This window comes from Oncorhynchus kisutch, unplaced genomic scaffold (genome assembly GCF_002021735.2).
Source record: "Oncorhynchus kisutch isolate 150728-3 unplaced genomic scaffold, Okis_V2 scaffold1645, whole genome shotgun sequence".
NCBI classification, from domain to species: Eukaryota; Metazoa; Chordata; class Actinopteri; order Salmoniformes; family Salmonidae; genus Oncorhynchus; species Oncorhynchus kisutch.
The window spans coordinates 25,457-39,235 of record NW_022263590.1 but is presented as its reverse complement, the minus strand read 5'-3'; the positions used below and the strand labels follow the sequence as shown (position 1 = coordinate 39,235).

General features: G+C 45.4%; 1 pseudogene; it reads left to right on the top strand.

Annotated features, from left to right (window-relative positions):
* The first annotated feature begins 2,101 nt into the window (after positions 1–2,101).
* Positions 2,102–13,779, top strand: part of LOC109884999 (rho GTPase-activating protein 44-like) — a 37,122-nt pseudogene continuing 25,444 nt past the window's right edge.

Sequence of the window (13,779 nt, the reverse complement as noted above, 5' to 3'; positions counted from 1 at the left end):
GTATGGGGTTGCTTCTCAGCCAAGGGAGTGGGCTCACTCACAATTTTGCTAAAGAACACAGCCATGAATAAAGAATGGTACCAACACATCCTCCGAGAGCAACTTCTCCCAACCATACAGGAACAGTTTGGTGACGAACAAGGCCTTTTCCAGCATGATGGAGCACCTTGCCATAAGGCAAAGGTGATAACTAAGTGACTCGGGGAACAAAACATTGATATTTTGGGTCCATGGCCAGGAAACTCCCCAGAACTTAATCCCATAGAGAACTTGTGGTCAATCCTCAAGAGGCGGGTGGACAAACAAAAACCCACAAATTCTGACAAACTCCAAGCATTGATTATACAAGAATGGGGCTGCCATCAGTCAGGATGTGGCCGAGAATTTAATTGACAGCATGCCAGGGTGGATTGCAGAGGTCTTGAAAAACAAGGGTCAACACAGCAAATATTGAGTCTTTGCATCAACTTTATGTAATTGTCAATAAAAGCCTTTGACACTTATGAAATGCTTGTAATTATACTTCAGTATTCCATAGTAACATCTGACAAAAATATCTAAAGACACTGAAGCAGCAAACTTTGTGGAAATTAATATTTGTGTCATTCTCAAAACTTTTGGCCACGACTGTATATATAAAAAAACTGAAATATTACATTTACATAAGTATTCAGACCCTTTACTCAGTACTTAGTTGAAACACCTTTGGCAGCGATTACAGCCTCGAGTCTTCATGGATATGTTTTCATCAAGGATCTCTCTGATCATCTTTCCCTCAATCCTGACTAGTCTCCCAGTCCCTGCCGCTGAAAAGCATCCCCACAGCATTATGCTGCCACCACCATGCGTCACCGTAGAAATGGTGCCAGGTTTCCTCCAGACTTGATGCTTGGCATTCAGGCCAAAGAGTTCAATCTTGCTTTCATCAGACCAGATAATCTTGTTTCTCATGTTCTGAGAGTCTTTAGGTATCTTTTGGAAAACTCTGAGCTGGCTGTCATGTGGGAGTGCCCTCCGTCTGGCCACTCTAAAATAAAGGCCTGATTGGTGGAGTGCTGCAGAGCCTCCACAGAGGAAGATGGGAGAAAATGGGAGAACACAGTGGCCACTGGGTTCTTTGAGACCTTCAATGTTACAGATATTTTGTTGGTTCCCTTCCGCAGATCTGTGCCTCGACACAATCCTGTCTCGGTGCTCTACCGACAGTTCCTTCAACCTCATGGCTTGTTTTTTTTCTCTGATATGCACTTTCAACTGTGGAACCTTATATAGACAAATCATGTCCAATCAATTGAATTTACCACAGAGCTCAATTCCAAGTCTCATAGCAAAGGGTCTGAATACTTACTTTCTTATGTACATTTAGAAAAACACTGTTTTCGCTTTGCCAATATGGGGTATTGTGTGTAGATTGATGAGGGAATCATAGTGGACAGAGCATAGTGGTGGCTGCATCATGTTATGGATATGCTTGTCATCGTTAAGGACTGGGGAGATTTTTCAGGATAAAAAATACATGTAATGGAACTAAGCACAACAATCCTAGAGGAAAACCTGGTTCAGTCTGCTTTCCACCAGACACTGGGAGATGAATTCACCTTTCAGCAGGACAATAACCTAAAACACAAGGCTAAATATACACTGGAGTTGCTTACCAAGAAGACAGTGAATGTTCCTGAGTGGGGTATTGTGATGTCATTATGGGGTATTGTGATGTCATTATGGGGTATTGTGATGTCATTATGGGGTATTGTGTGTAGATGGGTGAGAGAGAAAAAGACATTTCATCCATTTTGAATTGAGGTTGTAAGTCAAGGGGTGTGAATACTTTCTGAAGGCTCTGTAACTTGATTAAAATAACTACATAAAGTACTGAAGGAGATTCCCCAGAGGCTTGTTGAGTGTGTTCTTGTTAAATCATTCAAACCCTCTCCACCCTGACTGGTATGTTTTCTCCTTCTATCCTCTCCACCCTAACCCAATCCTGACTGGTATGTTTTCTCCTTCTATCCTCTCCACCCTAACCCAATCCTGACTGGTATGTTTTCTCCTTCTATCCTCTCCACCCTAACCCAATCCTGACCGGTATGTTTTCTCCTTCTATCCTCTCCACCCTAACCCAATCCTGACTGGTATGTTTTCTCCTTCTATCCTCTCCACCCTAACCCAATCCTGACTGGTATGTTTTCTCCTTCTATCCTCTCCACCCTAACCCAATCCTGACTGGTATGTTTTCTCCTTCTATCCTCTCCACCCTAACCCAATCCTGACTGGTATGTTTTCTCCTTCTATCCTCTCCACCCTAACCCAATCCTGACTGGTATGTTTTCTCCTATCCTCTCCACCCTAACCCAATCCTGTCTGGTATGTTTTCTCCTTCTACCCTCTCCACCCTAACCCAATCCTGACTGGTATGTTTTCTCCTTCTATCTCCACCCTAACCCAATCCTGACTGGTATGTTTTCTCCTTCTATCTCCACCCTAACCCAATCCTGACTGGTATGTTTTCTCCTTCTATCTCCACCCTAACCCAATCCTGACTGGTATGTTTTCTCCTTCTATCCTCTCCACCCTAACCCAATCCTGACTGGTATGTTTTCTCCTTCTATCCTCTCCACCCTAACCCAATCCTGACTGGTATGTTTTCTCCTTCTATCTCCACCCTAACCCAATCCTGACTGGTATGTTTTCTCCTTCTATCCTCTCCACCCTAACCCAATCCTGACTGGTATGTTTTCTCCTTCTATCTCCACCCTAACCCAATCCTGACTGGTATGTTGTCTCCTTCTATCTCCACCCTAACCCAATCCTGACTGGTATGTTTTCTCCTTCTATCTCCACCCTAACCCAATCCTGACTGGTATGTTTTCTCCTTCTATCTCCACCCTAACCCAATCCTGTCTGGTATGTTGTCTCCTTCTATCCTCTCCACCCTAACCCAATCCTGACTGGTATGTTTTCTCCTTCTATCCTCTCCACCCTAACCCAATCCTGACTGGTATGTTTTCTCCTATCCTCTCCACCCTAACCCAATCCTGACTGGTATGTTTTCTCCTTCTATCTCCACCCTAACCCAATCCTGTCTGGTATGTTGTCTCCTTCTATCCTCTCCACCCTAACCCAATCCTGACTGGTATGTTTTCTCCTTCTAGGGCAGAAAAAACTGAAGTGTTAAGCGATGATCTTCTGCAGGTAAGTAAGTGTGTGTGTGTGTGTGTGTGTGCGTGCCTGTGTGTGTGATTTCTGGCCTTCTTGTTAGCATGGTGTCTGATACGTGTTGCTGTGCTGGTCTAGGTGGAGAAGCGGTTGGACCTGGTCAAACAGGTGACCCACAGCACTCACAAGAAGCTGACCGCCTGCCTGCAGGGCCAGCAAGGGGCTGAAGAGAGAGAGAAGAAATCCGTCAAGTCTCCCTCGGTAAGGACCTATCAGATTCTTGCTTATTCAATGTGTCAGTGAGTTTCTATCTGTCCTATTCAAATAAACCAGGAATAAATAAGTCCATAATATCCCCATTCACAGCGACAGAGTTCTGCTACCTTGTGTGGTGATATGGTATGGTGATATGATATGGTATGGTGATATGATATGATGTGGTGATATGATATGATGATATGATGTGGTGATATGATATGGTGTGGTGATATGATATGGTGTGATGATATGATGATATGATATGGTGTGATGATATGATATGGTATGACGATATGGTATGATGATATGATATGGTGATATGGTATGATGATATGATATGGTATGATGATATGATATGATGATATGATATGATTATATGATATGGTGATATGGTATGATGATATGATATGATGATATGATATGGTGATATGGTATGATGATATGATATGATGATATGGTATGATGATATGATATGATGATATGGTATGATGATATGATATGATGATATGGTATGATGATATGATATGATGATATGATGATACGATATGGTGATATGGTATGATGATATGCTATGATGATATGGTATGGTGTGATGATATGATATGGTGTGATGATATGATGATATGGTATGATGATATGATATGACGATATGGTATGATGATATGATATGATGATATGATATGGTGATATGGTATGATGATATGATGATATGGTATGGTGTGATGATATGATATGGTGTGATGATATGATATGGTATGATGATATGGTATGGTGTGATGATATGATATGGTGTGATGATATGATATGATGATATGGTGTGATGATATGATATGGTGTGATGATATGATGATATGGTATGGTGTGATGATATGATATGGTGATATGATATGATTATATGATATGATGATATGGTATGATGGTATGATATGGTATGATGATATGATATGAAATACCGTATGTTAATACTTGCTGTCTTGTATCAGAAAAAGCTTCCACTAACCATCCTGGCACAATGTATGGTAGAAGGAGCTGCTGTGTTGGGAGACGACTCTCTACTAGGGTGAGTCCCTGTATGCTCGCTCACTCGCTCACTCACTCACTCGCTCACACACTCACTCACTCACTCACTCACTCACTCACTCACTCACTCACTCACCTTTTTTTGATGTTGATTCTGCCATAATTCCACTCTGTCCTCTTTGACCTTGTTCTCTATCTGATGGATTCTGATTGGCTGAAGCCGGGTCCTAGCTGACGTGATTGGCTATGGCTGCGTCCTATCTGACGTTGTGATTGCTTGTGGCCGGGTCCTAGCTGATGTTGTGATTGACTGGGACCTAGCTGACATTGTGATTGGCTGTGTGCAGGGACCCATCTGATGTTTTGATTGGCTCTGTTCCCCTAACAGGAAGATGCTGAACCTGTGTGGGGAGACAGAGGAGAAGCTGGCCCAGGAACTGATTCAGTTTGAGTTCCAGATAGAGAGAGATGTGGTGGAGCCTCTCTATGAGCTGGCTGAGGTGAGTCCTACTGTCACTATGATGAGGTGAGTCCTACTGTCTCTATGATGAGTTGAGTCCTACTGTCCCTATGATGAGGTGAGTCCTACTGTCACTATGATGAGGTGAGTCCCACTGTCCCTATGATGACGTGAGTCCTACTGTCTCTATGATGAGGTGAGTCCTACTGTCCCCATGATGAGGTGAGTCCTACTGTCACTATGCTGAGGTGAGTCCTACTGTCACTATGATGAGGTGAGTCCTACTGTCTCTATGATGAGTTGAGTCCTACTGTCACTATGATGAGGTGAGTCCCACTGGCTCTATGATGAGGTGAGTCCTACTGTCACTATGATGCGGTGAGTCCTACTGTCATTATGATGAGGTGAGTCCTACTGTCATTATGATGAGGTGAGTCCTACTGTCTCTATGATGAGGTGAGTCCTACTGTCACTATGATGAGGTGAGTCCTACTGTCCCTATGATGAGGTGAGTCCTACTGTCCCTAGCCATACATTATTTTAAGTTATAATTGTTATAATTGTCTGTCCAGAGGCTGCCCACAACATTCACCATTACTATCTCTGACTGAACATGATCGTTAAGACACAATGTCAGCATGTTCATTATTGTGCGGCAGGGTAGGGTAGCCTAGTGGTTAGAGCATTGGATTAGTAACCAGAAGTTTGCAAGTTCAAACCCCTGAGCTGACAAGGTACAAATCTGTCGTTCTGCCCCTGAACAGGCAGTTAACCCACTGTTCCCAGGCCGTCATTGAAAATAAGAATGTGTTCTTAACTGACTTGCCTAGTTAAATAAAGGTCAAATAAACCAAACAAATTAAAATGGTCTATTAACTTCAGGCTGGTGGAATATTCCTCCCCAATATCCACTAGTAGATAACTGAATGTAGTGGAGATACATTATAGAAGAGGGTTGATGTGTTCCCTGTCTCTTCCCAGGTGGACATTCCCAACATCCAAAAACAGAGGAAACATTTAGCCAAGCTGGTCCTGGACATGGACTCTGCTCGCACACGGTGAGGGGATGGACTGTTAACATACAGGACCTGATGCTCTCTTCACTGGTCTTCACCTCTTAAAGACATGCTCACCTTTAGAATAATGCTTAGACCAGCATGTTCCTTCCCTCAGTGTGTGTGTGTCTCAAATCGCGCCCTAATCCCTATATAGTGTGCACTACTGGTCAGAAGTAGTGCACTATATAGCGTGGAATAGGATGCCTTTTGGGATGCTGTCGTGTGTGTTGGTGTTCCATCCCTCCTCCTAAACTCTTCTTCTGTCTCCTCTTTAACCTGTAGGTTTCACCAGTCGTCCAAGTCCTCCAGTCACCCTAGCAACCTGCAGGCGGGCGGGGCCAAGGGGGAGGCCCTCAGAGAGGAGATGGAAGAGGCAGCCAATAGGATGGAGATCTGCAGGGTGAGTCACAGGGTTCTAGAGGTTTAGGCTCCTCCTCCTTCACCAACTGTAATCCCCTCCCCCACACCATGAAGCTACATTAACCACTACAAGGTTACAGGCTGTATTAACCACTACAAGGTTACAGACTGTATTAACCACTACAAGGTTACAGACTGTATTAACCACTACAAGGTTACAGACTGTATTAAGGTTACAGACTGTATTAACCACTACAAGGTTACAGACTGTATTAAGGTTACAGACTGTATTAACCACTACACGGTTACAGACTGTATTAACCACTACAAGGTTACAGACTGTATTAACCACTACAAGGTTACCGACTGTATTAAGGTTACAGACTGTATTAACCACTACAAGGTTACAGACTGTATTAACCACTACAAGGTTACAGACTGTATTAACCACTACAAGGTTACAGACTGTATTAACCACTACAAGGTTACAGACTGTATTAACCACTACAAGGTTACAGACTGTATTAACCACTACAAGGTTACAGGCTGTATTAACCACTACAAGGTTACAGACTGTATTAACCACTACAAGGTTACAGACTGTATCAACCACTACAAGGTTACAGACTGTATTAACCACTACAAGGTTACAGACTGTATTAACCACTACAAGGTTACATACTGTATTAACCACTACAAGGTTATAGACTGTGTTAAGGTTACAGACTGTATTAACCACTACAAGGTTACAGACTTTATTAATCACTACAAGGTTACAGACTGTATTAACCACTACAAGGTTACAGGCTGTATTAACCACTACAAGGTTACAGACTGTATTAACCACTACAAGGTTACAGACTGTATTTACCACTACAAGGTTACAGACTGTATTAACCACTACAAGGTTACAGACTGTATTAACCACTACAAGGTTACAGACTGTATTAACCACTACAAGGTTACATACTGTATTAACCACTACAAGGTTATAGACTGTATTAAGGTTACAGACTGTATTAACCACGACACGGTTACAGACTGTATTAACCACTATAAGGTTACAGACTGTATTAACCACTACAAGGTTACAGACTGTATTAACCACTACAAGGTTACAGGCTGTATTAACCACTACAAGGTTACAGACTGTATTAACCACTACAAGGTTACAGACTGTATTTACCACTACAAGGTTACAGACTGTATTAACCACTACAAGGTTACAGACTGTATTAACCACTACAAGGTTACAGACTGTATTAACCACTACAAGGTTACAGACTGTATTAACCACTACAAGGTTATAGACTGTATTAAGGTTACAGACTGTATTAACCACTACAAGGTTACAGAATATATTAAGGTTACAGACTGTATTAACCACTACAAGGTTACAGACTGTATCAACCACTACAAGGTTACAGACTGTATTAACCACTACAAGGATACAGACTGTATTAACCACTACAAGGTTACAGACTGTATTAACCACTACAAGGTTACAGACTGTATTAACCACTACAAGGTTACAGACTGTATTAACCACTACAAGGTTACAGACTGTATTAACCACTACAAGGTTACAGACTGTATTAACCACTACAAGGTTACAGACTGTATTAACCACTACAAGGTTACAGACTGTATTAACCACTACAAGGTTACAGACTGTATTAACCACTACAAGGTTACAGACTGTATTAACCACTACAAGGTTACAGACTGTATTAACCACTACAAGGTTACAGACTGTATTAACCACTACAAGGTTACAGACTGTATTAACCACTACAAGGTTACAGACTGTATTAAGGTTACAGGCTGTATTAAGGTTAAAGGCTGCAATAAGGTTAAAGGTCATTTCTTATTCTCTTTTCCAGGATCAACTATCAGCTGATATGTATAATTTTGTGGCCAAAGAAATAGACTATGCAAACTACTTTCAGACGGTTAGTACGTTTTCTGTATCATTGCATTTGCCCTTCAGATGACATTGACTCCTTTTACAGTCATATAGCTGAGCGGCTGTTTAAACCTCACCTTTTTACCCCTCTGTCCCTCTGTGTCTCTCTGTCCTTCTGTCACCCCTCTGTCCTTCTGTGTCTCTCTGTCTCCCTCTGTTTCCTTAAGTGTCTCTCTGTCCCTGTGTCTCTGTCCCCCTCTCTGTCCCTGTGTCTCTGTCCCCCTCTCTGTCCCTGTGTCTCTGTCCCCCTCTCCTTCCATTTGTCTCTGTCCCTGTGTCTCTGTCCCCCTCTCTGTCCCTGTGTCTCTGTCCCCCTCTCCTTCCATTTGTCTCTGTCCCCCTCTCTGTCCCTGTGTCTCTGTCCCCCTCTCTGTCCCTGTGGCTCTGTCCCTGTCTCCTTCCCTGTGTCTCTGTCCCCCTCTCTGTCCCTGTGTCTCTGTCCCCCTCTCTGTCCCTGTGTCTCTGTCCCCCTCTCCTTCCATTTGTCTCTGTCCCCCTCTCTGTCCCTGTGTCTCTGTCCCCCTCTCTGTCCCTGTGGCTCTGTCCCCCTCTCTGTCCCTGTGTCTCTGTCCCCCTCTCTGTCCCTGTCCCCCTCTCTGTCCCTGTGTCTCTGTCCCCCTCTCCTTCTATTTGTCTCTGTCCCCCTCTCTGTCCCTGTGTCTCTGTCCCCCTCTCTGTCCCTGTGTCTCTGTCCCCCTCTCTGTCCCTGTGTCTCTGTCCCCCTCTCTGTCCCTGTGGCTCTGTCCCCGTCTCCTTCCCTGTGTCTCTGTCCCCCTCTCTGTCCCTGTGTCTCTGTCCCCCTCTCTGTCCCTGTGTCTCTGTCCCCCTCTCCTTCCATTTGTCTCTGTCCCCCTCTCTGTCCCTGTGTCTCTGTCCCCCTCTCTGTCCCTGTGTCTCTGTCCCCCTCTCTGTCCCTGTGGCTCTGTCCCCCTCTCTGTCCCTGTGTCTCTGTCCCCCTCTCTGTCCCCCTCTCTGTCCCTGTGTCTCTGTCCCCCTCTCTGTCCCTGTGTCTCTGTCCCCGTCTCCTTCCCTGTGTCTCTGTCCCCCTCTCTGTCCCTGTGTCTCTGTCCCCCTCTCTGTCCCTGTGTATCTGTCCCTCTCTCTGTCCCTGTGTCTCTGTCCCCCTCTCTGTCCCCCTCTCTGTCCCTGTGTCTCTGTGTGTCTCCCTGTAGCTCATAGAGATCCAGGCAGAATATCACAGGAAGTCTCTAGAGATCCTCCAGAGTGTCCTGCCCACCATTAAGGCTCACCAGGGTGAGTAGTGTGTGTGTGTGTGTGTGTGTGTGTGTGTGTGTGTGTGTGTGTGTGTGTGTGTGTGTGTGTGTGTGTGTGTGTGTGTGTGTGTGTGTGTGTGTGTGTGTGTGTGTGTCCACCATTAAGGCTCACCAGGGTGAGTAGTGTGTGTGTGTGTGTGTGTGTGTGTGTGTGTGTGTGTGTGTGTGTGTGTGTGTGTGTGTGTGTGTGTGTGTGTGTGTGAGAGAGAGAGAGAGCTCGTCCATGCCTGCACATGTACACATGCCTCGTGTGTCTAACTGTTGTATAATGTGTTGTCCTGCCACAGAGGCGTGGGTGGAGAAGCCTTCGTATGGCAAGGCCCTGGAGGAACACCTGACCATCAGCAGCAGAGAGATCGCCTTCCCCATCGAGGCCTGTGTCACAATGCTGCTGGAGTGTGGCATGCAGGAGGAGGTATAGGAAAAGATGAAGCCTGCTTTACAATAAGTTTCCCAGACCCAGATTTTACTAGGCAAGATCAGTTAAGAACAAATTCTTATTTTCAACGATGGCCTAGGAACAGTGGGTTAACTGCCTGTTCAGGGGCAGAACAACAGATTTGTACCTTGTCAGCTCAGGGGTTTGAACTTGCAACCTTCCGGTTACTAACACTCTAACCACTAGGCTACCCTGCCGCCCCAGATGAAGCCTACTTAACACTAGCTTTCCCAGACCCAGATGAAGCCTGCTTTACACTAGCTTTCCCAGACCCAGATGAAGCCTACTTAACAATAAGTTTCCCAGACCCAGATGAAGCCTACTTAACACTAGCTTTCCCAGACCCAGATGAAGCCTACTTAACACTGAGTTTCCCAGACTCAGATGAAGCCTACTTAATACTAAGTTTCCCAGACCCAGATGAAGCCTACTTAACACTGAGTTTCCCAGACCCAGATGAAGCCTTATTAACACTACTAAGTTTCCCAGACCCAGATGAAGCCTAATTAAAACTACTAAACATTCTGATTACAGAGTAGCGTTAATATAGGATTTAGCCGCTAGAGAGTGTTTATTGTAGACAAAGTTACACTCCCTGTCTTCCTGACTCCCTGTGTGTGTAGGGTCTGTTCAGAGTGACTCCCTGTCTTACTGACTCCCTGTCTTCCTGTGTGTGTAGTGTCTGTTTAGAGTGACTCCCTGTCTTCCTGACTCCCTGTGTGTGTAGGGTCTGTTCAGAGTGACTCCCTGTCTTCCTGACTCCCTGTCTTCCTGACTCCCTGTATTCCTGACTCCCTGTCTTCCTGACTCCCTGTCTTCCTGACTCCCTGTGTGTGTAGAGTCTGTTCAGAGTGACTCCCTGACTCCCTGTCTTCCTGACTCCCTGTGTGTGTAGGGTCTGTTCAGAGTGACTCCCTGACTCCCTGTCTTCCTGACTCCCTGTGTGTGTAGGGTCTGTTCAGAGTGACTCCCTGTCTTCCTGACTCCCTGTCTTCCTGACTCCCTGTCTTCCTGACTCCCTGTGTGTGTAGAGTCTGTTCAGAGTGACTCCCTGACTCCCTGTCTTCCTGACTCCCTGTGTGTGTAGGGTCTGTTCAGAGTGACTCCCTGACTCCCTGTCTTCCTGACTCCCTGTGTGTGTAGGGTCTGTTCAGAGTGACTCCCTGACTCCCTGTCTTCCTGACTTCCTGTCTTCCTGACTCCCTGTGTGTGTAGGGTCTGTTCAGAGTGACTCCCTGTCTTCCTGACTCCCTGTGTGTGTAGGGTCTGTTCAGAGTGACTCCCTGTCTTCCTGACTCCCTGTGTGTGTAGGGTCTGTTCAGAGTTGCTCCCTGACTCCCTGTCTTCCTGACTCCCTGTGTGTGTAGGGTCTGTTCAGAGTGACTCCCTGACTCCCTGTCTTCCTGACTTCCTGTCTTCCTGACTCCCTGTGTGTGTAGGGTCTGTTCAGAGTGACTCCCTGTCTTCCTGACTCCCTGTGTGTGTAGGGTCTGTTCAGAGTGACTCCCTGTCTTCCTGACTCCCTGTGTGTGTAGGGTCTGTTCAGAGTGACTCCCTGTCTTCCTGACTCCCTGTGTGTGTAGGGTCTGTTCAGAGTGACTCCCTGTCTTCCTGACTCCCTGTGTGTGTAGGGTCTGTTCAGAGTGACTCCCTGTCTTCCTGACTCCCTGTGTGTGTAGGGTCTGTTCAGAGTTGCTCCCTGACTCCCTGTCTTCCTGACTCCCTGTGTGTGTAGGGTCTGTTCAGAGTGACTCCCTGACTCCCTGTCTTCCTGACTTCCTGTCTTCCTGACTCCCTGTGTGTATAGGGTCTGTTCAGAGTGACTCCCTGTCTTCCTGACTCCCTGTGTGTGTAGGGTCTGTTCAGAGTGACTCCCTGTCTTCCTGACTCCCTGTGTGTGTAGGGTCTGTTCAGAGTGACTCCCTGTCTTCCTGACTCCCTGTGTGTGTAGGGTCTGTTCAGAGTGACTTCCTGTCTTCCTGACTCCCTGTGTGTGTAGGGTCTGTTCAGAGTGACTCCCTGTCTTCCTGACTCCCTGTGTGTGTAGGGTCTGTTCAGAGTGACTCCCTGTCTTCCTGACTCCCTGTGTGTGTAGGGTCTGTTCAGAGTGACTCCCTGTCTTCCTGACTCCCTGTGTGTGTAGGGTCTGTTCAGAGTGACTCCCTGTCTTCCTGACTCCCTGTGTGTGTAGGGTCTGTTCAGAGTTGCTCCCTGTCTTCCTGACTCCCTGTGTGTGTAGGGTCTGTTCAGAGTGACTCCCTGTCTTCCTGACTCCCTGTGTGTGTAGGGTCTGTTCAGAGTTGCTCCCTCGGCCTCCAAGCTGAAGAAGCTGAAGGCCTCCCTGGACTGTGGTGTTATGGACGTACAGGAATATTCAGCTGACCCCCACGCCATCGCAGGTTACCTTACACACACCCACACACACACACACCCACCCACACATACACCCACACACACACCCACACACAGTATATGAAAACACTTAAATACACTCCCATGCATAGTATTTGAAATAAGTATTTAAAAATACCCTCAAATATAATTTGATAGACTATTTCGTTTTTACAAATAACCATTAAAATACTCAAAATTCAAAAAACTATTTTAAATACTACAGTGTACAGATAAATAAATGCATCATGTAAAGTGTTGGTCCCATGTTTCATGAGCTGAAATAAAAGATCCCAGAAATGTTCTACACGCACAGAAAGCGTATTTTTCTCAAATTTGTTTACATCCCTGTTAGTGAACATTTCTCCTGTGCCAAGATAATCCATCCACCTGACAGGTGTGGCATATCAAGAAGATTATTAAACAGAATGATCATTACACAGGTGCACCTTGTGCTGGGAACAATAAAAGGCCACTCTAAAATATGCAGTTTTGTAACACAACACAATGCCACAGATGTCTCAAATTTCGAGTGAGTGTGCAATTGGCATGCTAACTGCAGGAATGTCCACCAGAGAATTGAATGTTAGTTTCTCTATCATAAGCCGCCCTCCAATAGCGTTTTAGAGAATTTGGAAATATGTTCAACCGGCTTCACAACCGCAGACCATTTGTACGGCGTTGTGTGGGCGAGCAGTTTGCTGATGTCAACGTTGTGAACAGAGGTCCCCATGGTGGCGGTGGGGTTATGGTATGGGCAGACATAAGCTACGGACAACGAACACAATTGCATTTTACCCATAGCAATTTGAATGTACAGGGATACCGGGACAAGATCCTGAGGCCCATTGTCGTGCCATTCATCCAACCACCATCACATCATGTTTCAGCATGATAATGCACAGCCCCATGTTGCAAGGATCTGTACACAATTCTGAAAATGTCCCAGTTCTTCCATGGCCTGAGTACTAACCAGACATGTCACCCACTGAACATGTTTGTGATGCTCTGGATTGACGTCTACGACAGCGCGTTCCAGTTCCCGCCAATATCCAGCAACTTTGCACAGCCATTGAAGAGGAGTGGGACAACATTCCACAGGCCAAAACCAACAGCCTGATCAACTCTATGTAAAGGAGATGTGTAGCGCCGCATGAGGCAAATGGTCCCACCAGATACTGACTGGTTTTCTGATCCACGCTCCTACTTTTTTATTAAGGTGTCTGTGACCAACAGATGCATATCTGTAATCCCAGTCGTGTGAAATCCATAGATTAGGACCTAATGAATTTATTTCAATGAACAGATTTCCTCATATTAACTGTAACTCAGTAAAATGTTTGAAATGATTGCAGGTTATGTTTATATGTGTGTTCAGTATAGATACTTAAATACAC